Source organism: Symphalangus syndactylus, chromosome 4 (genome assembly GCF_028878055.3).
Source record: "Symphalangus syndactylus isolate Jambi chromosome 4, NHGRI_mSymSyn1-v2.1_pri, whole genome shotgun sequence".
Taxonomy (NCBI): domain Eukaryota; kingdom Metazoa; phylum Chordata; class Mammalia; order Primates; family Hylobatidae; genus Symphalangus; species Symphalangus syndactylus.
The window spans coordinates 25,450,756-25,477,262 of NC_072426.2; the positions used below are offsets into that span (position 1 = coordinate 25,450,756).

The 26,507-nt window shown below is 40.5% G+C and overlaps 1 protein-coding gene and 1 pseudogene across 4 annotated transcripts in view; one reads left to right on the forward strand and one right to left on the reverse strand.

The window, feature by feature from the left end:
• Nucleotides 1-17,505: 17,505 nt before the first annotated feature.
• The window catches only part of LOC129480490 (cofilin-1-like), a 29,613-nt pseudogene continuing 20,611 nt past the window's right edge, over nt 17,506-26,507 (reverse strand).
• The window catches only part of ATAD1 (ATPase family AAA domain containing 1), a 104,630-nt gene continuing 100,973 nt past the window's right edge, over nt 22,851-26,507 (forward strand). For all 4 annotated transcript variants that reach the window (XR_010120464.1, XR_008657061.2, XR_008657063.2 and 1 more), the window contains exon 1: nt 22,851-23,835. The gene's annotated coding sequence lies outside the window, so the exon portion shown is untranslated. The remainder of the gene's footprint in view (nt 23,836-26,507) is intronic.

Below are 26,507 nucleotides of genomic sequence, written 5' to 3' on the forward strand. Positions count from 1 at the left end.
CCTCTGCAGAATAGCCCGAATTTGTCTAGGTAGAGGGACATTGAGAAGGAGCCAAAAGCCTGCTCTGCCTAACTCCTATAATTTTCCCCTTCAAAACATCCTTCTGGCCTCTGAGGCATCAGAAAAAACAGCACCTTTTTCAAAAAGAAAATACACGGGACAAATAGCCCTGGACCACGAAAAAAGGCAGACTTAGAGCTTATCTGCTTTTTCTTTACTTCTTTTCCCTTATTAAGACTCCACACTCCATTTAAAGAATCTTTTTTGTCCATCCTCTTGAGGGTAGGGGATCTTATCTCAATTCATTTATTTAATGATTCAATCAACAAATATTTGGGAGCCTATTAAGTGGCAGTACTGTTCTAAGCTCTATGGACAGAGCAGTGACTACTATGGCATATAGTGTTCACTGTCATGGAATTTAGTCTGCATTGAAAACCTGACTTCAATGGCTGACATTGTTACAACCTCTTCCCAGCCCACAGAGTAAAGGTAAAGCAATAGAAAATACCCTGACATTTGATAATTATTTTGTTTTGGTTTTGAGACAGTCTCGCTCTGTTGCCCAGGCTGGAATGCAGTAGCACAATCTCAGCTCACTGCAACCTCCACTTCCCGAGGTGTTTAAGCGATTCTCCTGCCTCAGTCTCCCGAGTAGCTGGGATGACAGGCATGCACCACTATGCCTGGCTAATTTTTTGTTTTTTTAGTAGAGACGGGGTTTCGCCATGTTGGCCAGGCTGGTCTTGAACTCCTGGCCTCAAGGGATCTGCCCACCTCTGCCTCCCAAAGTGCTAAGATTACAGGCGTGAGCCACTGAACCTGGCCGGATAATTGTTTTCAATTATCTATTGCTGCATGATAAATTACCTTAAAACTTTCTGTTGTCTTCCTCTAGGGACCCAGGCACTGTGTAAAGAAGCTTGGGCTGGACCACTGAATGATGAGCAACCACAGCAAGAAAGGAGTCCCTAACCATTTTAGCTACTTTAACTGAGGTCCCAGACATGCTGGAAGCCATCTTGGACATTCCAGACCCAGCCAAACTCACAGCAGAATAAAGCACATGTCTGACCTGAACTGATACCATGGGGGCCACTTAAAACTTAGTGGCTCAAAACAACTACCACCATTTATTTCCTCACAATTCTGCAATTGGGGAAGGGCACAGCTGGACAGGTCACCTCCCCGATGGCATTAGCTAGGGTCAGACATGCTTTATTCAGCTGTGAATTTGGCTGGGTCCAGAATGTCCAAGATAGCTTACCACATGTCTGGGACCTCAGCTAGAGTAGCTAAAAATGGTTAGGAGCCTCCTTTCTTTGTGTGGTTGCTCATTATTCAGTGGTCCAACCCAGGCTGCTTTACACAGTGCCTGGATCCCAAGAGGAAGACAGCAGAAACTACAGGGTCTCTTAAATCCTGGGTTCAGAAGTCCCAGAGTGTCACTTCCACTGCATTCTCTTGGCCAAGCAAGTCCCAAGGACAGCCCAGATTCAAAAGGAAGAGAAAGATACTCCTTGATGGAAGTAGCAGCTGGGATAAGAGAAATTGTTGCCAGTCAATTTGGGGAATAGTCTATCACGATCCATCCTCCAGCTACAACAGTACACATATGCACATGTATGCACACACACACACACGACATACAGAATACACTCACTCCCTTTCTCCAAAACTGTTATTCTATATAGCATCAGTGATAAAGTTCAGGATCTAGTAATCTATACTAGGCCCAGATGTGGATGAGGCATTTCAGATGCAGGTTTTCTTCATCTGGAGAACTGTTAACTAAAAGACAAGTTACATACACAACATACAATGCTGAAAAAAGGACAGGATAACTGCAGTAGACACGCCTGTTTGAAAATGGCAGAAATGGAAGGCATATAGCAGTCATTAGTCCATAGCAATTCTGAAATCCAGCCAAGCACTGTTACCAGTCCTCTGAGGATCAGGTTCTCCATTAGTGCCTAGGTTGGCCTCCCTCAGAATAGTTTCCCAATGCATTGTTCTCAAGAGCTCTTAGTTCCACCCTCTGGGGTCTAGACTAGGAAATCTGAATCAATTTTCCTTTTTCCTAAGAAACTGCCTTCCTTGAACAGAGGCTTCAGAAATAACACCACACATCTGCAACCATCTGATCTTTGACAAACCTGACAAAAACAAGAAATGGGGAAAATATTCCCTATTTAATAAATGGTGCTGGGAAAACTGGCTAGCCATATGTAGAAAGCTGAAACTGGATCCTTTCCTTACACCTTATACAAAAATTAATTCAAGATGGATTAAAGACTTAAATGTTAGACATAAAAACCCTAGAAGAAAACCTAGGCAATACCATTCAGGCCATAGGCATGGGCAAGGACTTCATGACTAAAACACCAAAAGCAATGGCAACCAAAGCCAAAATAGACAAATGGGATCTAAGTAAACTAAAGAGCTTCTGCACAGCAAAAGAAACTACCATCAGAGTGAACAGACAACTTACAGAATGGGAGAAAATTTTTGCAATCTACCCATCTGACAAAGGGCGAATATCCAGAATCTAAAAAGAACTTAAACAGATTTACAAGAAAAAATAAAGTAACCCCATCAAAAAGTGGGCAAAGGATATGAACAGACACTTTTCAAAAGAAGACATCTATGCAGCCAACAGACACATGAAAAAATGCGCATCATTGCCAGTCATCAGAGAAATGCAAATCAAAACCACAATGAGATACCATCTCACACCAGTTAGAATGGCGATCATTAAAAAGTCAGGAAACAACAGATGCTGGAGAGGATGTGGAGAACAGCTTTTACACTGTTGGTGGGACTGTAAACTAGTTCAACCACTGTGGAAGACAGTGGGGCGATTCCTCAAGGATCTAGAACTAGAAATACCATTTGACCCAGCAATTCCATTACTGGGTATATACCCAAAGAATTATAAATCATGCTACTATAAAAACACATGCACACGTATGTTTATTGAGGTACTATTCACAATAGCAAAGACTTGGAACCAACCCAAATGTCCATCAATGATAGACTGGATTAAGAAAATGTGGCACATACACACCATGGAATACTATGCAGCCACAAAAAAGGATGAGTTCATGTCCTTTGTAGGGACATGGATGAAGCTAGAAACCATCATTCTGAGCAAACTATCACAAGGATAGAAAACCAAACACCACATGTTCTCACTCATAGGTGGGAATTGAACAATGAGAACACTTGGACACACAGCGGGGAACATCACACACTGGGGCCTTTCGTGGGGTGGGGGGATGGGGGAGGGATAGTATTAGGAGAAATACCTAATGTAAATGACGAGTTAACGGGTACAGCAAACCAACACAGCACATGTATACATATATAACAAACCTGCACGTTGTGCACATGTACCCTAGAACTTGAAGTATAATAAAAAAACAAAACAAAAAAATAAAGTAGGTACAAATATAAGCACAGAGCTGCTTTTGAGCAGCTACACAGGGCACATCGCTTGTGGGTTAGCCCTGCTCTGCAAGGAGCAGTACCTCTGCTGCTGTACACTGCCGCTTCAATAAAAGTTACTAACACCACCAAAAAAAAAAAAGAAAGAAAAGAAACTGCCTTCCTTCCTTTTACAGTTAAATAACTCTCTCAGCCTGCTTCCTGCCTGTAGGAAGTTGGGGGCTTGGAAGGTTTTTTCATTTTGAACTGTCTCTTCCTTAGTCCAAGCTGGTGCAATTTTATCCATATAACTCTCTTTAAAATTTTGTGACTGTTACTGGGGTTCACTTCTTGCCCACAAAGCAACATCTATAATTCTTTCAAAAACAAACCTCTCTGCCTGTAGTCCTAGCACTTTGGGAGGCCAAGGTGGGAGGATTGTTTGAGGCCAGCAGTTTGAGACCAGCCTAGGAAACATAGCAAGACTCTGTCTCTGAAAAAAATTAAAAATTTAAATTAAAAATTTAAAAAACCTCTCTCTACCGTGGACCTGTAGAATGGGGCCATGCTCTGTGGGGTATAGGATGCAGGCTGTGCTCTGTGGGGTATAGAATGGGACCGTGCTCTGTGGGGTGTAGGGTGCAGGCTGTGCTCTGTGGGGTATAGAATGGGGCCGTGCTCTGTGGGGTGTAGGATGGGACTGTGCTCTGTAGGGTGTAGGGTGCAGGCTGTGCTCTGTGGGGTATAGAATGGGGCTGTGATCTGTGGGGTGTGCTCTGTGGGACAACATTTAAGATTCTTAGAAGACCTTCTGTCTAGATGAGAGGCAATATCTTAAATATTTTAGAGGTCTTAGCACCAAGTCTCGATAAGATCTTTACCTTGAGGCCAATTGTACAGGCAGGCCCTTGAGGCCATTTCTTACTTTGAGAGTCTTTCTGGCATAAAGAGACTCTGCTTAAAAATGGGATAGTTCCGGGGTGGAGCCAAGATGGCGGAATAGGAGCAGCTCAGGTCTCCAGCCCCCAGCCCCAGCGACACAGAAGACTGGTGATTTCTGCATTTCTGCTTGAGGTACCGGTTTCATCTCACTAGGGAGTGCCTAACAGTGGGTGCAGGACAGTTGGTGAAGCGCACTGTGCGCGAGCCGAAGCAGGGCGAGGCATTGCCTCACTCGGGAAGCGCAAGGGGTCAGGGAGTTCCCTTTCCCAGTCAAAGAAAGGGGAAACAGACGGCACCTGGAATATCGGGTCAGTCCCATCCTAATACTGCGCTTTTCCAACGGGCCTGGAAAACGGCACACTGGGAGATTGTGTCCCGCACCTGGCTCGGAGGGTCCTAAGCCCACGGAGTCTCCCTGATTGCTAGCACAGCAGTCTGAGATCAAGCTGCAAGGTGGCAGCAAGGCTGGGGGAGGGGCGCCCGCCATTGCCCAGGCTTGCTTAGGTAAACAAAGCAGCCAGGAAGCTCGAACTGGGTGGAGCCCACCACAGCTCAAGGAGGCCTGCCTGCCTCTGTAGGCTCCACCTCTGGGGGCAGGACACAGACAAACAAAAACCCAGCAAGAACCTCCACAGACTTAAATGTCCCTGTCTGACTGACAGCTTTGAAGAGAGTAGTGGTTCTCCCAGCACGCAGCTGGAGATCTGAGAACGGACAGACTGCCTCCTAAAGTGGGTCCCTCACCCCTGAGCAGCCTAACTGGGAGGCACCCCCCCAGTAGGGACAGACTGACACCTCACTCAACCGGGTACTCCTCTGAGACAAAACTTTCAGAGGAACTATCAGACAGCTGAATTTGTGGTCTCACGAAAATCCGCTGTTCTGCAGCCACCGCTGCTGACACGCAGCCAAACAGGGTCTGGAGTGGACCTCTAGTAAACTCCAACAGACCTGCAGCTGAGGGTCCTATCTGGTAGAAGGAAAACTAACAAACAGAAAGGACATCCACACCAAAAATCCATCTGTACATCACCATCATCAAAGACAAAAAGTAGATAAAACCACAAAGATGGGGAAAAAACAGACCAAAAAAACTGGAAACTCTAAAAAACAGAGCACCTCTCCTCCTCCAAAGGAATGCAGTTCCTCACCAGCAACGGAACAAAGCTGGATGGAGGATGACTTTGATGAGTTGAGAGAAGAAGGCTTCAGACGATCAAACTACTCTGAGCTACGAGAGGAAATTCAAAACAATAGCAAAAAAGTTAAAAACTTTGAAAAAAACTTAGAAGAATGGATAACTAGAATAACCAATGGAGAGAAGGGCTTAAAGGAGCTGATGGAGCTGAAAGCCAAGTTTCGAGAACTACGCGAAGATTGCAGAAGCCTCAGTAGCAGATGCGATCAACTGGAAGAAAGGGTATCGCTGATGGAAGATGAAATGAATGAAATGAAGAGAGAAGGAAAGTTTAGAGAAAAAAGAATAAAAAGAAATGAACAAAGCCTCCAAGAAATTTGGGACTATGTGAAAAGACCAAACCTACGTCTGATTGGTGTACCTGAAAATGATGGGGAGAATGGAACCAAGTTGGAAAACACTCTGCAAGATATTATCCAGGAGAACTTCCCCAATCTAGCAAGGCAGGCCAGCATTCAGATTCAGGAAATACAGAGAACGCCACAAAGATACTCCTCGAGAAGGGCAACTCCAAGACACATAATTGTCAGATTCACCAAAGTTGAAATGAAGGAAAAAATGTTAAGGGCAGCCAGAGAGAAAGGTCGGGTTACCCACAAAGGGAAGCCCATCAGACTAACAGCTGATCTCTCAGCAGAAACTCTACAAGCCAGAAGAGAGTGGGGGCTGATATTCAACATTCTTAAAGAAAAGAATTTTCAACCCAGAATTTCCTATCCCGCCAAACTAAGCTTCATAAGTGAAGGAGAAATAAAATACTTTACAGACAAGCAAACGCTGAGTGATTTTGTCACCACCAGGCCTGCCCTAAAAGAGCTCCTGAAGGAAGCACTAAACATGGAAAGGAACAACCGGTACCAGCCCCTGCAAAAACATGCCAAACTGTAAAGACCATCGAGGCTAGGAAGAAACTATAGCATCTAATGAGCAAAATAACCAACTAACATCATAATGACAGGATCAGATTCACACATAACAATATTAATGTTAAATGTAAATGGGCTAAATGCTCCAATCAAAAGACACAGACTGGCAAACTGGATAAGGAGTCAGGACCCATCAGTGTGCTGTATTCAGGAAACCCATCTCACGTGCAGAGACACACATAGACTCAAAATAAAGGGATGGAGGAAGATCTATCAAGCAACTGGAAAACAAAAAAAGGCAGGGGTTGCAATCCTAGTCTCTGATAAAATAGACTTTAAACCAACAAAGATCAAAAGAGACAAAGAAGGCCATTACATAATGGTAAAGGGATCAATTCAACAAGAAGAGCTAACTATCCTAAATATATATGCACCCAACACAGGAGCACCCAGATTCATAAAGCAAGTCCTCAGTGACCTACAAAGGGACTTAAACTCCCATACAATAATAATGGGAGATTTTAACACCCCACTGTCAGCATTAGACAGATCAACCAGACAGAAAGTTAACAAGGATATCCAGGAATTGAACTCAGCTCTACATACAGTGGACCTAATAGACATCTACAGAACTCTCCACCCCAAGTCAACAGAATATACATTTTTTTTAGCACCACACCACACCTATTCCAAAATTGACCACATAGTTGGAAGTAAAGCTCTCCTCAGCAAATGTAAAAGAACAGAAATTATAACAAACTGTCTCTCAGATCACAGTGCAATCAAACTAGAACTCAGGATTAAGAAACTCACTCAAAACTGCTCAACTACATGGAAACTGAACAACCTGCTCCTGAATGACTATTGGGTACATAATGAAATGAAGGCAGAAATAAAGATGTTCTTTGAAACCAACGAGAACAAAGACACAACATACCAGAATCTCTGGGACACGTTCAAAGCAGTGTGTAGAGGGAAATTTATAGCACTAAATGCCCACAAGAGAAAGCAGGAAAGATCCAAAATTGACACCCTAACATCACAATTAAAAGAACTAGAAAAGCAAGAGCAAACACATTCAAAAGCTAGCAGAAGGCTAGAAATAACTAAAATCAGAGCAGAACTGAAGGAAATAAAGACACAAAAAACCCTTCAAAAAATTAATGAATCCAGGAGCTGGTTTTTTGAAAAGATCAACAAAATTGATGGACCGCTAGCAAGACTAATAAAGAAGAAAAGAGAGAAGAAACAAATAGATGCAATAAAAAATGAAAAAGGGGATATCACCACCGATCCCACAGAAATACAATCTACCATCAGAGAATACTACAAACACCTCTATGCAAATAAACTAGAAAATCTAGAAGAAATGGATAAATTCCTCGACAAATACACCCTCCCAAGACTAAACCAGGAGGAAGTTGAATCTCTGAATAGACCAATAACAGGTTCTGAAATTGTGGCAATAATCAATAGCTTACCAACCAAAAAGAGTCCAGGACCTGATGGATTCACAGCTGAATTCTACCAGAGGTACAAGGAGGAACTGGTACCATTCCTTCTGAAACTATTCCAATCGATAGAAAAAGAGGGAATCCTCCCTAACACATTTTACGAAGCCAGCATCGTCCTGATACCAAAACCTGGCAGAGACATAACCAAAAAAGAGAATTTCAGACCAATATCCTTGATGAACATTGATGCAAAAATCCTCAATAAAATACTGGCAAACCGAATCCAGCAGCACATCAAAAAGCTTATCCACCATGATCAAGTGGGCTTCATCCCTGGGATGCAAGGCTGGTTCAACATACACAAATCAATAAATGTAATCCAGCATATAAACAGAACCAAAGACAAAAACCACATGATTATCTCAATAGATGCAGAAAAGGCCTTTGACAAAATTCAACAACCCTTCATGCTAAAAACTCTCAATAAATTAGGTATTGATGGGACGTATCTCAAAATAATAAGAGCTATCTACAACAAACCCACAGCCAATATCATACTGAATGGGCAAAAACTGGAAGCATTCCCTCTGAAAACTGGCACAAGGCAGGGATGCCCTCTCTCACCGCTCCTATTCAACATAGTGCTGGAAGTTCTGGCCAGAGTAATCAGGCAGGAGAAGGAAATAAAGGGTATTCAATTAGGAAAAGAGGAAGTCAAATTGTCCCTGTTTGCAGATGATATGATTGTATATCTAGAAAACTCCATTGTCTCAGCCCAAAATCTCCTTAAGCTGATTAGCAACTTCAGCAAAGTCTCAGGATACAAAATTAATGTACAAAAATCACAAGCATTCTTGTACACCAATAACAGACAAACAGAGAGCCAAATCATGAGTGAACTCCCATTCACAATTGCTTCAAAGAGAATCAAATACCTAGGAATCCAACTTACAAGGGATGTGAAGGACCTCTTCAAGGAGAACTACAAACCACTGCTCAATGAAATAAAAGAGGATACAAACAAATGGAAGAACATTCCATGCTCATGGGTTGGAAGAATCAATATCGTGAAAATGGCCATACTGCCCAAGGTAATTTATAGATTCAATGCCATCCCCATCAAGCTACCAGTGACTTTCTTCACAGAATTGGAAAAAACTACTTTAAAGTTCATATGGAACCAAAAAAGAGCCCGCATTGCCAAGTCAATCCTAAGCCAAAAGAACAAAGCTGGAAGCATCACGCTACCTGACTTTAAACTATACTACAAGGCTACAGTAGCCAAAACAGCATGGTACTGGTACCACAACAGAGACATAGATCAATGGAACAGAACAGAGCCCTCAGAAATGATGCCGCATAGCTACAACTATCTGATCTTTGACAAACCTGACAAAAACAAGAAATGGGGAAAGGATTCCCTATTTAATAAATGGTGCTGGGAAAACTGGCTAGCCATATGTAGAAAGCTGCAACTGGATCCCTTCCTTACACCTTATACAAAAATTAATTCAAGATGGATTAAAGACTTATATGTTAGACCTAAAACCATTAAAATCCTACAAGAAAACCTAGGCAATACCATTCAGGACATAGGCGTGGGCAAGGACTTCATGTCTAAAACACCAAAAGCAATGGCAACAAAAGCCAAAATCGACAAATGGGATCTCATTAAACTAAAGAGCTTCTGCACAGCAAAAGAAACTATCATCAGAGTGAACAGACAACCTATAGAATGGGAGAAAATTTTTGCAACCTACTCATCTGACAAAGGGCTAATATCCAGAATCTACAATGAACTCAAACAAGTTTACAAGAAAAAAACAAACAACCCCATCAAAAAGTGGGCAGAGGACATGAACAGACACTTCTCAAAAGAAGACATTTATGCAGCCAAAAAACACATGAAGAAATGCTCCTCATCACTGGCCATCAGAGAAATGCAAATCAAAACCACAGTGAGATACCATCTCACACCAGTTAGAATGGCCATCATTAAAAAATCAGGAAACAACAGGTGCTGGAGAGGATGTGGAGAAATAGGAACACTTTTACACTGTTGGTGGGACTGTAAACTAGTTCAACCATTGTGGAAGTCAGTGTGGCGATTCCTCAGGGATCTAGAACTAGAAATACCATTTGACCCAGCCATCCCATTACTGGGTATATACCCAAAGGACTATAAATCATGCTGCTATAAAGACACATGCACACGTATGTTTATTGCGGCACTATTCACAATAGCAAAGAGTTGGAACCAACCCAAATGTCCAACAACGATAGACTGGATTAAGAAAATGTGGCACATATACACTATGGAATACTATGCAGCCATAAAAAATGATGAGTTCGTGTCCTTTGTAGGGACATGGATGAAACTGGAAAACATCATTCTCAGTAAACTATCGCAAGGACAAAAAACCAAACACCGCATGTTCTCACTCATAGGTGGGAATTGAACAATGAGAACTCATGGACACAGAAAGGGGAACATCACACTCCGGGGACTGTTGTGGGGTGGGGGGAGGGGGGAGGGACAGCATTAGGAGATACACCTAATGCTAAATGACGAGTTAATGGGTGCAGGAAATCAACATGGCACATGGATACATATGTAACAAACCTGCACATTGTGCACATGTACCCTAAAACCCTAAAGTATAATTAAAAAAAAATAAATAAATAAATAAAACTGTTAAGCATGAGGAAAAAAAAAAAAATGGGATAGTTCCTTTTTTTTTTTATTTTTTTTGAGACAGAGTCTTGCTCCGTCACCCAGACTGGAGTGCAGTGGCGCAGTCTTGGCTCACTGCAAACTCCGCCTCCCGGGTTCACGCCATTCTCCTGCCTCAGCCTCTCCGAGTAGCTGGGACTACAGGCGCCCGCCAACACGCCCGGCTAATTTTTTGTATTTTTAGTAGAGACGGGGTTTCACCATGGTCTCGATCTCCTGACCTCGTGATCCGCCCGCCTCGGCCTCCCAAAGTGCTGGGATTACAAGCGTGAGCCACCGCGCCCGGCCGGGATAGTTCCTTTTTTAACACATCTCTGTCTCTTGTGATATCATCATACATCACTTGTGTATCTTTGTACATCCCTAAAAGAAGCCAACTGTCACTCTGAACATTCAGCCTGAATGTTGCCAAATCCACAAGTTTATTAGGTACACTTTCTGTCTTCTACGTTTTACCATACATCTGGCCACAAGGGTTGTCAAACATCTTGCCACTACTAACACCATTTCTCCAACCTTCAATAGCAATTTTCTCACTGGTCTTCCAGCAATAGCAATTTTCTCACTGCTCTGGAGAACATAGTGAGACCCCATCTCTTGAAAGCAGGGAATTTTTTTTTTTTTTTTTGAGGCAGAATCTCACTCTGTCACCCAGGTTGGAGTGCAGTGGTGCAATCTCGGCTCACGGCAACCTTCACCTCCTGGGTTCAAGCGATTCTCCTACCTCAGCCTCCCAAGTAGCTGGGATTATGGGCGCATGCCACCGTGCACAGCTAATTTTTGTATTTTTAGTAGAGATGGGGTTTCGCCATATTGGCCAGGCTGGTCTTGAACTCCTAGCCTCAAGCAATCCGCCCACCTCGGCCTCCCAAAGTGCTGGGATTATAGGCATGAGCCACTATGCCTGGCCAAGACCCCCATCTCTTTAAAAAAAAAAAAAAGTTATCAATACTAGGGCTGCTGGATAACAAGTATACACAAACTCCACACCAAGCCAGGCATGGTTTCTCACTCCTGTCATCTTAGCACTTTGGGAGGCTAGGTGGGTAGATTGCTTGAGCTCAGGAGGTTGAGACCAGCCTGGGCAACATGGAAAAACCATATCTCTACAAAAAATACAAAAATTAGCTGGGCATGGTGGTGTGTGCCTGTAGTCCCAGCTACTTGGGAGGCTGAGGTGGGAAGATCACCTGAGCCCCAGGTCGTCGAAGTTGCAGTGAGCAGTGATCGCACCACTGTACTCCAGCCTGGTGACAGTGAGGCCCTGTGTCAGAAAAAAAAAAAAAAATCCATACCATTTTTGCAACTTTTTTCTAAGTCTAAAATTTTTTCCAGGCCACACACGATGGCCTACGCTTGTAATCCCAGCACTCTGGGAGGCCAAGGCAGGCGGATCACTTGAGGTCAGGGGTTTGAGACCAGACTGGCCAATATGGTGAAACCCCATCTCTAATAAAAATACAAAAATTAGCTGGGAATGGTGGCGTATGCTTGTAATCCTAGCTATTTGGGAGGCTGGAGCTGGAGAATCGCTTGAACTCGGAAGGTGGAGGTTGCGGTGAGCCAAAATCGCACCACTGCACTCTAGCCTGGGCAACAGAGCAAGACTCTGCCTCAAAAAAAAATTCTTTTAAAATAAAATATTTAAAAACCAAATTAGCTAGGCATGGTGGCTCATACCTATAATCCCAGCATTTTGGGAGGCTGAGAGGGAAGAACCGCCTGAGAGCCAGGACAACCTAGCAAGACCCCAGTCTCTACAAAAAAATAATAATTAGCTGGGCATGGTGGCATGTGCCTGTAGTTCTAGCTACTGGGGAAGCTGAGAAAAGATTCAAGGGAGGGGAAACAGACTCCATCTCCTTTTGGTGGGAAGGGTGGCATGCGCGTAGCGGCATGGAGGAATTGTTGGTGGCCATCTTCCACAATGACCCTAGTCCTATCCCCTATAAATAACCCCCCAAAAACAAACCATTTTACATGGTCCTTCTCTCAGGTCAGTTCTGCCTAGAATATCTGTCATTTAAGAATCCTGTCAGCTGATAATTTGATTAGCAACGGAATGTTTTCAGTTGTTTTCTATTTTGCTCCTTAATCTTCTAGTTTCTTAATGTGCTTACTCATCTATTTTACATGCATAATTCTACTCTAGGACTAATGTATTTCCCAAAAGATTCATTAAAATTCAATGAAATAAAACTAAAGTAATAATACATATATATACATGTGTTTGCATAAATATATACAAATTATCTGGAAGAATAAACAAGAGATGAGATAACACATTATCTCTGAGGGCAGGATAGAGAGGGAAGGCTTCCAAGGGAGATAAATTTCTCTTTTTATTTATTGCTTTTTATATGGTTCAAAGGTTCTTTTACAATGATTATTATATTTATAAGGTAGAAAGGTGATTTCATCCATTAGAATTAAAACTAAAAATATATGTCTATTATCAAGAGAATATTAACCAGGAAAGAAGCTCGATTCTAATCTTATTTTAAAATAAATGAGCACCCTAAAGAATTTCCAGAATTTAAGCATAAGGGTCTGTTTGGTGTTTGCTGGACCATAGAAATACATGAGAATATCTGCCATAAATGGTACATAGTAGAGATGTATGGTAGACAGGCTGTATCTTATCCTGAATACCCTCTCTTCCCCAGATCAACGGTCTTGACCAGATCTATTTTTTATTCTTTGTACTATTTAATAACTTTTGCTGCTCAAAGAAAATGTCCTCCAAAAATAATCATATGACAGCACAGTACCCCCATCTTCTTCCATTCAAGAGAGTGGCAGACTGCTTTATCATCCAGTGCATAAGAGCTAGAAAAAACTTCATAGATCCACTAGTTTACCAATCTCATTTTACAAATGAAGAAACTGAGGCCCAAAAGGTTTACATGCTCCAGATTACATAGCAACTCAGTGAGGGATCCTCAGTTGGAGCCTGGAGAATTCCCTGATACACCCTATCAGTGAATAAAGATGGTAAGAAAGTCTAGCTTGTATAGAAACCTAAACGAGTTAGTTAGAAATTTGACTAGAGATGGTTTTTAATGACATTTTCAAGGCTTGGAAAAGAGTGAACAAAGAAAACAAGGGGACTGCTTAAATAGAGATGATAAATAGGGTTTGGGATGGAGAAAAACAGGGATAAGTGAATGAATGATTCCTGATGTTCACTCTCTAACCTTAAATGTCTTGAAATTAGCCCATGACGCTTAATACCTTAAGGATCAAACATTAAAACATGAATAGCCACGTGTTGCAAATTTGTTTCTCCTCCTCAGTTCCTAAGATTACTGGGAGAGTGTCTTTCAGACAAGAATATAAAGGAGGCAGCCATTATATGTGGACCGCAGACAGAAAAGGGACTGTGAGGCCCGTGCTCTTTTGAAAAGGAAACACCAAAGCCACAGGGAGCAAGGAGAACGCTGCCACCTGCTGAAGAGTTGGAGTCAATGAAAATGCTGCCATGCAGTTACAGTCAGCACCTTCATCATGGCTCAAAACCAGTTAGAAAACCTCTTTGCAGTCTGAGGCAGGTCAGTGCTGAGAGAAAGCTTAATTCTAGACTTTATCAGGCCAATGTGTGCTGGAGAAAGGTTAGTTTGTCTCTGGTAAGAAGTGGTAGAGGTCTGCATATCTGCTTCTCTTTCTTGCACAAATATTTATGCTTATTAGCTTTGAATTTTTTCCCAAAGCCTAAATCTCAAAATACTAACATATTCTTGGATGAGTCTAGATAAAAATGATATCAGAAAAGGCAATACAAGGAACTTTATTCAAGTAATGCATGCACTAAGTTAAAAATTCTCCAGGGCTCACCACTATCCTTCCTCAGTTAAGTGGCTTCCCCCTGCCCCCACCAGCTTTCCATTTCTTCCTCTTCTATTCATATACAAATATACACACACACACCAAGGACAACTGCAAGAGAGGGCTGGGAGAAAGTTGCCAATCCTTTGTATAAGGCCTCAGTCTTTCCCTTTACATCCATCATTCCACTCTCCTTTCTCCTGCCCTGTCTTGCCATTCTTTCTTCCAATCCCTATTTTTCTCCTCTTGACCTCTATCTTTCAAGATTCCCCTTATTAATATACAAGAAACTGATATGGCTGAGAGATCCCGTGGAAAGGTGATATATACAGGACTGCCAAGTTACGCAACTGCAAGGGCCACAAGTGCTATCATATGTGATGCTGTTGTTTTGTACCTTTTGATTTTTCAACCACACAAATGTGTAGTAGCTTTAATTTATATTTAATCTTTTTGAATCTGACCTTGGTCCCCAATGGTAGACCACTGTTTAATTTCATGGTTACACTAAATAATAAAATAAAGCAGTTCTAGACCTTGCCCAGTTATAAGTCTCTTATTAAACAATGTTTTAAGATCAATAGAATAAGTTCAAAAAATACTGCTATTCTGATTTAGATTTTTCTGTCTTGTAGGAACTTCAGAAAGAATACCATAGAAAAACCTAATGTCAGAACTAGTTTAGGAGGGAAATTTTATCTTTTCTAAATATGATAGAACAGTTCTCTTTTGTAGATTTTTGTTATTTAATTGTACTAAATGTGTTACTTTTTTTTTTTTTTGAGACGGAGTGCCCAGGCTGGAGTGCAGTGGGGCAATCTTAGCTCACTGTAACCTCTGCCTCCCGAGTTCAAGCGATTCTACTGCCTCAGCCTCCCAAGTAGCTGGGACTATAGGCGCATACCACTGTGCCAGGCTAATTTTTGTATTTATAGTAGAGACAGGGTTTCACCATATTGGCCAGGCTGATCTTGAACTCTTAACCTCAAGTGATTCGCCTGCCTCAAATTCCCAAAGTGCTGAGATTACAGGTGTGAGCCACCACACGTGGCTTAAATGTTTACATTTATTAAAGAAGGTACAGGTTTGCATTGCAGGGAACCCCAAAGAAAAATGAAGTCTGTAACTAAAGTCATGGTACTTGAAAATTAATTTGGGAATATTTCAAATCCTTAACATAAATTTTATGAAGTCAGGGAACTGGGAGAAAGCTAATGGATAGAAACCGACCATTTTCAGAGAAAAAAAAAATAACCTCATTTACATACATGGCTCTGAGCCATACGTCATTTCTGAAATTTCTTTTCTGGACACGGTATCTTTGTCTTGGCTAACTCCCAGGGTACAGCCCCAGGCCATTGGCTGCTGCCACTCATGGGACCACTGTTTTCCTATATCACCTGTTGAAACAAGTAAGAGGGAGGACTTAATTAAGATGTGCTTTATTCTTATGTTCTTGTAGACTTGTTCATTGTAAAATAGGATTTTCTGCATTTCAAATCTTGTTTATTTTACAATGTTGTGGCATTTGTCCTATTAACTGGTCAACTTTTCCTTATGACTTGAATTTGGCACATTAAATGTTCTCACTCTTTTCAAGTAGAATTAAACTGAGTCCTGCTTGAGAATGGCCATTATTCTGTTTTTGAAATGTACTGTCCTTTGCAACTACATCCAGAAATCTGCAAACCAGAAAATGTTTGCCCTTATTCTTTTTTGTCCTTTACCTTATTCAGGGCAAACATTTTCTGGTTTGCAGTTTTCTGGATGTAGTTACCTTGGTGGTTTAGTGGGCTTGAGTTTGTTTCAGAAGCTGAGTCAAGCAATCCTGACCCCTAGTTCTCCCAAACTGCACAAATTATTTCTAATAACCTTCTCCACTAGACATCTGTTTATTTTGCAATTAATAGAGAGTAAAGAAGGCCTTAAAGGCATTTGTGCTTCAGGGCACTCAATGTAAATGACTTACAATGCTGTCTTTGTATAACATCTTGGTTGATGGTAGACTAATGATGCCCTTTAAAGAAAGAAATGTGGGAATCATGAATAAAAATACTTCCAGAAGTTGTCAAAAGCCACATTATAGAAAGAAATTTGGTGTCTCATAGAACACTGATGGATTACTACTCATTGGTCACCAGTTATTTAAATAAGGTGACCAAGGGATTTTCCCAAGTTTAGAAGATTCCTGTGACTTACATATATGGACCTTCAGAGGGACTGTTCCTGAGTCCTTGAGAGGCACAGCAATGTCCTCAGTGATGTGGCTTCAGTGAAACAGTTACACAGCTTAGGAGACTCCAACACAAGCAATTCCACTTTGGGGTATAAACATCAGAGTAGAGGTCTTCAAATAAGAGAAATAAGGTTCTTAGTTTCAAGAGAATCAATTCCATAACTTCCATATACACTTTCTCCTAAATCTGATGTGCCTCAGAACTAGTGTAGTCAAGTGGACCTAGTAGTTCCTTGTCCCCATCTCCCCTTTCACAGTGCTCTTTATCCCACTTTAAAAGAAAATGGAATACCCCTCTCCATCTGAATGCTAAAATGATGTACTGCCTGAAAGTGTAAAAACCTGCAAGGAGCTAAAGAGATCATCTGCAATAATGATATTGCTGCTAAGTAGCTGAATAATTTTACTAACAAACCCTTTTAAAGGTTAACCTGTTTAACACTAATTTTTTTTCTGGTAAATTGAAGGAGAACCTATTGAAACTATTCATTGAAAAATCATTAAAAATAAGATCACTAAGTGATGTATGACATATAATTTAGGAAGCTTTCAAATAAATGAGTAACACTGCTAAAACGATTCCTTTCACTCACCATCTACTTATGTGAATAATATTATTCAGTGTTTACAACATAAAAGCAAAAACTAGGGATAACTGATCTAATGCTGAACTTGTCTCCTTCTAGGAATATGTAAAATTCATTTATGATATATAAACCAACTTTTAAGCCCAGTTGATTTTTTTATATTTAATAATTATCAAAATTTAAAAGTATTTACTTGATTATACAAAAATACTAATGATAATTTGGAATAATTTTTAACACTGAGGAGCATTATGGTCCAGAAGATTTAACACAATTTAAATTTTTATAAAATTTATTGCATGGAAATATGATACAGTCATCATCAATAAAAGATATTCACACATAATATATATTACATCCAAATAAAAATCTGTATCAGAATTGGAAAAAAATTCAAGTTCAAAGAGAAAAAAGAATGATGTAAAATTTCCCATTGTAAAAAAAGTCTTGTTCATTTTTTTAATGTTTTGATGGACAATGGCAACAAATTACTATGGTATTTATGAATATTGGATACACTTAAGAATTCTACTTTAAATGTTACATAGGCCAGGCATGGTGGCTCACGCCTGTACTCCCAACACTTTGGGAGGCCGAGGCGGGTGGATCACCTGAGGTCAGGAGTTCGAGACCAGCCTGGCCAAAATGGTGAAAACCTGTCTCTACTAAAAATACAGGTGAAACACTGTCTCTACTAAAAATACAGGTGAAACACTGTCTCTACTAAAAATACAAAAAAAAATTAGCAGGGCATGGTGGCGGGTGTTTGTAATCCTAGCTACTCAGGAGACTGAGGCAGGAGAGAATCGCTTGAACCCAGGAGGTGGAGGTTGCAGTGAGCTGAGATTGCACCATTGCACTCCAGCCTGGGCAACAAGAGCAAAAACTCTGTCTCAAAAAAAAAAAAAAAAAAAAATTACATAACTAGGAAATTACTTCCTTTCCACCTACTTAAACTTACAATAAAAAAGTTCAATTCTAATTCTACCATGTGTATGGAGGGAAAGTTTTTCCAAACTGTTTGTGGGATAAGCTAACAAAAAAGTTTAAAGACCCTTACTCTAGCAAAACTTTCATATATTGAAAGCAGAAACATGTATAGGGAAATTCATGGAAATATTATTTAAAACAGCAAAAAATTAGAATCTAAATGTTCCATATGATAAATCAAATGTGATATTTTCATATGATAAAACATTATACAGCAGGTTAAACAAATAAATTAGATCAACTTATCAACATGGAAATTTTGCAAGCTTTATCAGATACTAGTTAAATCTGATTCTCAGAATTACATTGGGCTCATCCTTCTTTCATTTCCCATTCTTCTCATGACAGAAAAACCCATCCAAAAAGTATAATAGGTGTGACATTGCCCAAACTTTGGCCCTGAAGCAGAGAACTCTGAGTGGGTATGTAACATGATCATATCGCAGTTCTAATCATGAAGCCTCCATAGTTATGTAAGGTATTTTAATGACTACACTTGCTGGGAGTGGAAGGGAGATTAAACGGCTCAAATAACCAATTAGGAGGAAAAGGATTCCCTCATCATCTAGTCTTGCGTGACATAATGACGTTTCTGTCAACAACAGCCCGCATATACCAAGGCAGTCCCATGATTATAATGGAGCTGAAAAATTCCTATCGCCTTGTGAACCTAGCCATCCTAACGTCATGGAGTAACGCATTACTTCACAGTTTGCGGTGATGCTGGTGCAAGCAAACTTACTGCGCTACCAGTTACATAAAAGTATAGCACATTCAATTGTGTACACTATGTAATACTTGATAATGATAATAAACAACTGTTACCAGTTTATGTATTTACTATACCATACTTTTAATTGTTATTTTAGAATGTACTCCTTCTACTTATTTTTTTTTAGTTAACTGTAAAACAGCCTCAGGCAGGTTCTTCAGGAGGTACTCCAGAAGATGGCTTCAGTATCACAGGAGACGACAGCTCCGTATATGTTACTAACTCTGAAGAGCTTCCAGTGGACAAAATGTGGATGTGGAAGACAGTGATACTGATGATCCTCACCATGTGTAGGCCTGTGCTTACATGGGTGTTTGTGTCTTAGTTTTTAACAAAATAAGTTTAAAAATTTTTAAGAAATTAATTTAAAAATAGAAAAAAGCTTATAGGATAGAAAGAAAATATTATTGATATGTAATAATAATTTATTATTATTTATAACTTTGTTATTTAATAGCTTATTATTGAAGAAATTTTTTTATAAATTGTAGCCTAGTGTGCAGTGTTTATGCAGTTTACAGTAGTGTACAATAATGTCCTAGGCTTTCACAGTGACTCACCACTCACTCATTGACTCACCCAAAGCAACTTCCAGTCCTGCAAGCTCCATTCATGGTAAATGCCTTATACAGGTATACCATTTATCTTTTATACCATATTTTTACTGTACCTTTTCTATATTTAGGTATGTTTAGATACACAAATACCGACCATTATGTTACACTTGCCTACAGTACTCAGTATAGTAACATGCTGTACAGGTTTGTAGCCTAGAAGCAACAGGCTATACCACATAGCTTAGGTGTATAGTGGGCTACACCATCTAGGTTTGTGCAAGTACACTTTATCATGTTTGCACAAAGACAAAATTGTCTATGGATTCATTTATCAGAACAAATCCCTGTTACGTGACACATGGCTATGTTTGGAACCTCTACTTGCCTGGAAAGAGGAAGTAAGGTACTTATTTACTTACATACGAACGATGGATAAAAGAAATATTAGTGATTTCACAAATATCCAATGGTGAGATAAGTGAAAATGACTCTTAGCAAGAAATTAATTCTATACTAATAAAATCAGTTGTGGAGTTATTTTCTGCAGGAAAGCAAAATCCATAACATAATGCCCAGTAGTAACAATTAAATTGTTTGCTTATTCATATGAATTCTATTCTACTCTGTTTCGGGAAATCTGCTTAAACATTTGAGTACTATTTTATTGTCTTTTCTTTTTTTAAAAATAAAAGTTCGCTTACTAGTCTGGTTTCCATTAGTGGCCATAACCAAGGGAGAGGAACCAGCTGGCATGGGAAGGGGCCATCTCCACAACATTCCATTTATACACAGAACTAAACAGACAAGCACAGAGTCACTGTTGTGGTTAGAAGTTGTAGCATGGGAAAGGGAAGGAACAGGTGGAGAGCTGGGTTGTTTTTAAAATATTTATATAGGCCTTCCCCAACTGGAGTTCCTGGGGGAACTTGGTCTGCTTCAACCCAAGAGGAATCAGAAGATCCAAGCAGTTTGGGAAGGCCAGAACTGTCAGGGATGGAGAGAGAAGGAAAATCCAGGGAGTTGGGGGGCTGCTTGGCAATTGGGGTGAAGGGAGTGCCTTCCCTCTGCTGGGATTCCCCCAGCCCCTCCAGTCTGGCAGGAAGGGGGCAGCCTGCAATCCCTGAGGGCAGGTCTGGGACTAGTAGATTCTCCAGGAAGGGGGCTAGAGGGGATCACAAAGTTTGCCCTCCAAGAAGACGACGGTGCTGACCCCTAGCTGCTTCTTGATGGCATCCTTGGAGCTGGCATAGATCATTTTGCTCTTAATGGATGCAGACTCAGAGGCCCAGAAGATAAACACCAGGTCCTTCTCCTTGCTGTCCTTGGTGGCGTCATAGGGGGCATAGCAGCAGTCCTTACTGTCAGCATCTTGACAAAGGTGGCATAGGGATCATCAATGGTTTGGTCCACATTACTTACCAGGATCTTCTTGGCCTCCACAAGGATGATGTACTTCTTGTACTCACTCAGGCAGAAGAGCAGCAACTTCTTGTGCTTGTTCGCCTTTTCTAGTGTTGAAGACTTGCACACTTTCATGTCACTGAACACCTTGATGACATCATCAAAGACAGCCACATGGGAGCCCATGTTTCCAGAAGTGAAAAGGAGATAGCAAGGAGAGCTGCTGCAGCCGCTGCCAGGATCTGACTAGATATTTGAATATTTTGAGAATGAAGTCTTATTTTCTCACTGACCCCATTAAAAAATCAGTAATAACATAAAATGAGGCTGTAATAAGAACAATAATTATAATAACTATATTTATTATTACTAACATTTGTTGCTAACAATTAACGGAGTCAGTAAAGGGTATGTATGGTCTTATGAAGCCCTCTGGCATGTTTGAATTTTCTCCCCAGGACTCTGCAAATATGTTTCTATAAAGGACAGTGTGGGGTGAGCACTGTCACACAAGTAGTAATGAATATTTATTGATTGCATACTACTACTAAATGACCTACAGGCATGATCTACTTAAATACCTCTCATATATCTCTTAAAATTTGCTCCTACACTGCTTCTCTACCAAAAGTACTAAAGCTATCCTTCTCCTATAGCAGCTGAGGATTTATTATAATTTCTGCAATTTTCTACCTTCAGGAGTTTTCTCCCTAAGGTTTCCAGTATTCTGAAAGTACTTTCCCAGCAGACTCCTCCCATTGCTCACTAGACATGCCTAGACAAGTTCTAACCTCAATAGTGAATGCAGCCTTTATGTGAGTACTCTACCAGAGGAGGGAGAAAGGGAGAAAATAAATTGTTACCAGAATGATTGTATTCATTAACCTTCATAATATATATGTGAAAGAAGGATGTAGTGGAATAAGGGTTGTAGCCATGCACATAACATTAAACTGGATTGCCATCTGTTGATAAAGATTTCCAATTTCTTGCTACATTTATTTTTATTTACTTTTTATTTTTTTTTAAGAGATGGGGTCTCACTATGTTGCCCAGGCTGGTCTTGAACTCCTGGGCTCAAGTTATCCTCCCGTCTCAGCCTCCCAAAGTGCTGGGATTACAGGTATGAGCTACTGCAGTGGCCTCTTGCTACATTTAATACTTCACATTACTCCATTCTTTACTTTGGAGCAGACTGAAGCATTCCTTTTTTTCTCTTTCTTTTTCTTTTCTTTCTTTTTTTTTTTTTTGAGACAGAGTCTCACTCTGTTGCCTAGGATGGAGTGCAGTGGCATGATCACAGCTCACTGCAGCCTCAACCTCCCAGGCTCAAGTGATTCTCCCAACTCTCGGCCTCCCGTGCAGCTGGAACTACAGGCATGCGCCACAAAGCCCACCTAATTTTGGTATTTTCTGTAAAGAGAGGGTTTTGTCATGTTGTGCAGGCCGGTCTTGAACTTGGGCTCTAGTGATCCTCCTGCGTCAGCCTCCCAAAGTGCTGGGATTACAGGCATGCACCCCTGGCCTCTGAAGCATTCCTTGAGTCAGATATGCTTGGTGTTGTTTTACTCAACCTGAGTCACATTTTGCTTCCCTGTTCACCATTACCTACTGCCTTACCCTGAAAGGGGAGGTACTTACTATGTATACTCAGATCATAAATTCCTCAGGAAGCTATCATGAGGTTAAAAGTACAGTTTCTGGAACCAGATTGTTTGTTTTCAAATTTTGCTCTGCCACTTACCAGTTGTGAGATCTTTGGCAAGTTAATCTCTATGTACCCATGTCCTCATCTGTAAAATGGGGATGATAACAGCAGCCACCTCATTGGGTTTTTAATTTTTTTTTTTTTTTTTGAGGTAGAGTCTCACTCTGTTGCTCAGGCTGGAGTGTGGTGGCATGATCTCGGCACACTGCAACATCCACCTACCAGGTTCAAGTGATTTTCCTGTCTCAGCCTCTTGAGTAGCTAGGATTACAGGCACCTGCCACCATGCTCGGCTAATTTATGTATTTTTAGTAGAGATGGGGTTTCACCACGTTGGCCAGGGTGATCTCGAACTCCTGACCTCAAGTGATCTGCCCACCTCAGCCTCCCAAAGTTGCTGGGATTACAGGTATGAGCCACCACACCTGGCCTCTCATTGGGTTTTTATAAGGATTGAGTGAGGGAGAGTGTGTGTGTGTGTGTGTGTGTGTAAAATCACTTAGGACAAGCCTGGCACACAGAAAGCACTATATAAGTGTTAGCCGTTATTATTATTGAGTGCAGGTACTCTGTCTAACTCAATTGTACTCTCTTTGCTGCCCTCTCTGACACCTGGCATATTGTTTGATACATGATAAGCTTTCAGTAAAGGCTGAATGAGCGATGAACAGCTATCAACAAATAAAAGACAGGAGATAAGAAAATAAAGATTTTCTTAGTCCTTTGAGATGTCCCAATAAAACAGTACTTTTGAAATAACTATATCTTTTATTAATTATAATTTTATGTCATACCAATGTTTTGGTTAAGAGTCTAAGAAGGCTGCATTTGCCTCTGAATCACTCTATGGTCAAGGCCTTGTATTATGAGAACAGCCCAATCATATTGACCTGGCACATGCTTCTCTGAAGTCACATGTCCAGCATTGTGACATGAGCAAGAATGCACGCAACCTCTTGATTCCACTTGTTCAAAGTTCTCTGTGGGGACTAGGTTCAGAAGATGTCATCTCCCCTGTAGACTAGCTTCCCAGAGAATGTCACCTGCAAACTAGAATGATGCTAGTCCCAGCTTAACTGTGCAAAGAGAAAACCAGAACGGGCTCCCCAAGAACCAGGTTCATTCACAGTTGTCAGAAGGTACAGTAACACTTAGAATCAAAACTTCATATAGGCTCTAGTGTAAAGCTTGACAACTCCTAACTACATCTTAGCTTTCACTTCAGTGGAAGCAGTCCTGCTTCCACTGAAGTTTCTTAGAGATTAAAAAAAAAATTACCAGGTAAATCTTTGTACCTTTGTACTTCTCATAATGCTAGCAGTTTTTTTACGTATCAGAGAGATGCTCAGTTAAGTACTGATAAGCTCCATGACTAAAAGACTACATACTTTTTCAATTATAAACAAACATACAAATAAAACTTATCAGCTGGATATAATATAGCCCTGAGATAAAAATATCATCATATATTACTTTACATTATCATGTCATGTTATGTTCTTTCTACGCTTTGGTATGGGACATTATGTATGTTCTTTCTACACTTTGGTATGGGACATTATCTGGAAAGACCTTAATCACTATTTATATTTTATGTTTTCCAAAGGGAACATCAACAGAGGAAATGTCAAACTTAAGAAATATTCTGTTCCTGAAGGGGGGAAAAAAGGGCTACGAGGCCTAGTTAATTACAAATCAAACATAGTAATATACCCGTTTCCTCAGTTGCAGTAGAAGTAACCAAAATTCCCTCAAATGTGCACTCCTAATTTTTTTCAAGAAACTAACGTTTCTCTTTCAAACAAGTTCTGATGAAATTATCATTTTCTTTTTTCTTTTTCAGAGATAGGGTCTCACTCTGTCACCTAGGCTGGAGTGCAATGGCGCAATCATGGCTCACTGCAGCCTCAACCTCCTGGGCTCAAGTGATCCTCCCACCTTAGCCTTCAAGTAGCTAGGACTATAGGGGCACACCACAGCACCTGGCTAATTTTTTTACTTTTATTTTTAGAGACGGGGTCTCACTATGTTGCCCAGACTGGTCTCAAACCTTTGGTTTCAAGCAATTTTCCCGCCTTGTCATCACAAAGTGTTGGGATTATAGGCATGAGCCACTGCATCCAGCCTGAAATTATCATTTTCTAATATTTCTCTTTTAATTTTCTCTAAGATGGAAGTAGCCAAATCACAATTAATGTTTAATTTCACAGAGTATCCTGATTAACTCTGGAACAATGTAAGATTTTAGTAAAATTATAGTGTGGGAGAGAAAAACTACAGTATTTTTATACTAGAATTGAGTTCAGTAATAATCTTTTTATTCTTAAGTGACTGAAACAGAGTTAATTCATGTCTCTGGCCACCACCGGCAGGGCTAAAGCCTGTCCATGAAGTGAAGGACAATATGGAAAGGTGGAACAGGAATAGGAAGGCAGCATACAAGGAAAAGATAGGAGCTGTTGACAGATTTTTAAAAAGGATCAAGATCAGCAGCTTTTTACAATCCCACTACTTCTTTAAATCTACTAATTCATCCAGGTTCACAGATAGAAAAACTGTGAGGAAGAGAAAAAGAAAAGGGAATGGATGAGATGGAAAAGATTACTGGGGGGGAGGGGGGAAGAAAGAAAGAAGCCCATCTGGTGGAGGGCAATAGAGCATAACATGAAATTGCCTTAGGTACAAAGCTCACTGATCTATTCTAGAGTCTTCGTCCCACTTGAGACAATAGCCTAGTTCTAGTCCAGTTCCACTCCAATTATAACGACTTGTCCTTCTCTTTTGATGGTCAAGAATTACTCATGTTCTGTTTACTATTAGATAAAAATGTATTTAAAACTACTATCTGCAGAAGACAAGCAAATTGCTTTATCTTCCTTCTACTCATATTTATTCAAGACGATCCTCATTTCTTATAGTTTAATAGGATGTATGTGAAAGAAATGGACTGTTGGCTCCTAACCATAAGTTCTCTTTGAGGCAAGCTTCTCAGAGATAAAAGTAAAAATAATTGGCCCAAACAGGACCTAAGTCACCTAGCCTTGAGATTATTTACAGAGAAACATCAGGCAAATTTAGTCAAGGTGACTGAAGACCAAACAATTAAGCAATAAATTAATTCAAAAAAGACATACCAAAATATATATATTTGAAGTGTTACAACTACATGGCACAAAATTATTGGATCTCTAAAGCTATCCATCTAGTTTTGGGGGATTTGTTTCTATTTCTGTCTAGAAATTCAGCTAAGTATAATTTGTTATAAATCTTGCAGAAAACATGTACAGGTAGAATTATAAGGAAAAGCAGTGACTGAATTGGGAAGAACGAGGCAATATGTAGTGCCAAGAATTTTTTCATGAATATGTTGGCAATTGTATTTGTCTGCTCAAGGTGCCAAAACAAAATACCATAGACTGGATGGCGAAAACAGCAGAAATCTACTTTCTCACAGTTTGAGAGGCTGGGAAGTCCCGAATCAAGGCGCCAGCTGATTTAATTCCTGGTGAGGCCTCTCTTTCTGGCTTGCAGACAGCTGCCTTCTTGCTATGTCCTCACAAAAAGGAGAGAGAGAGAGAGAGAGAGAGAGAGAGAATATGAATGAGCTCTCTGGTGTCTCCTCTTATAAGGGCACTAATCCCATCATGATGCCCCACTCTCATGACCTCATCTAATCCTAATTACCTCCCAAAGGCCCTATTGCTAAATACCATTACATTCAGGGTTAGGGCTTCAACTTGTGCATTTTGAGGAGACAAAAACATTCAATCCATAACAGCCATTTAAAAACAATGTTCCATTCCAGCTCTAG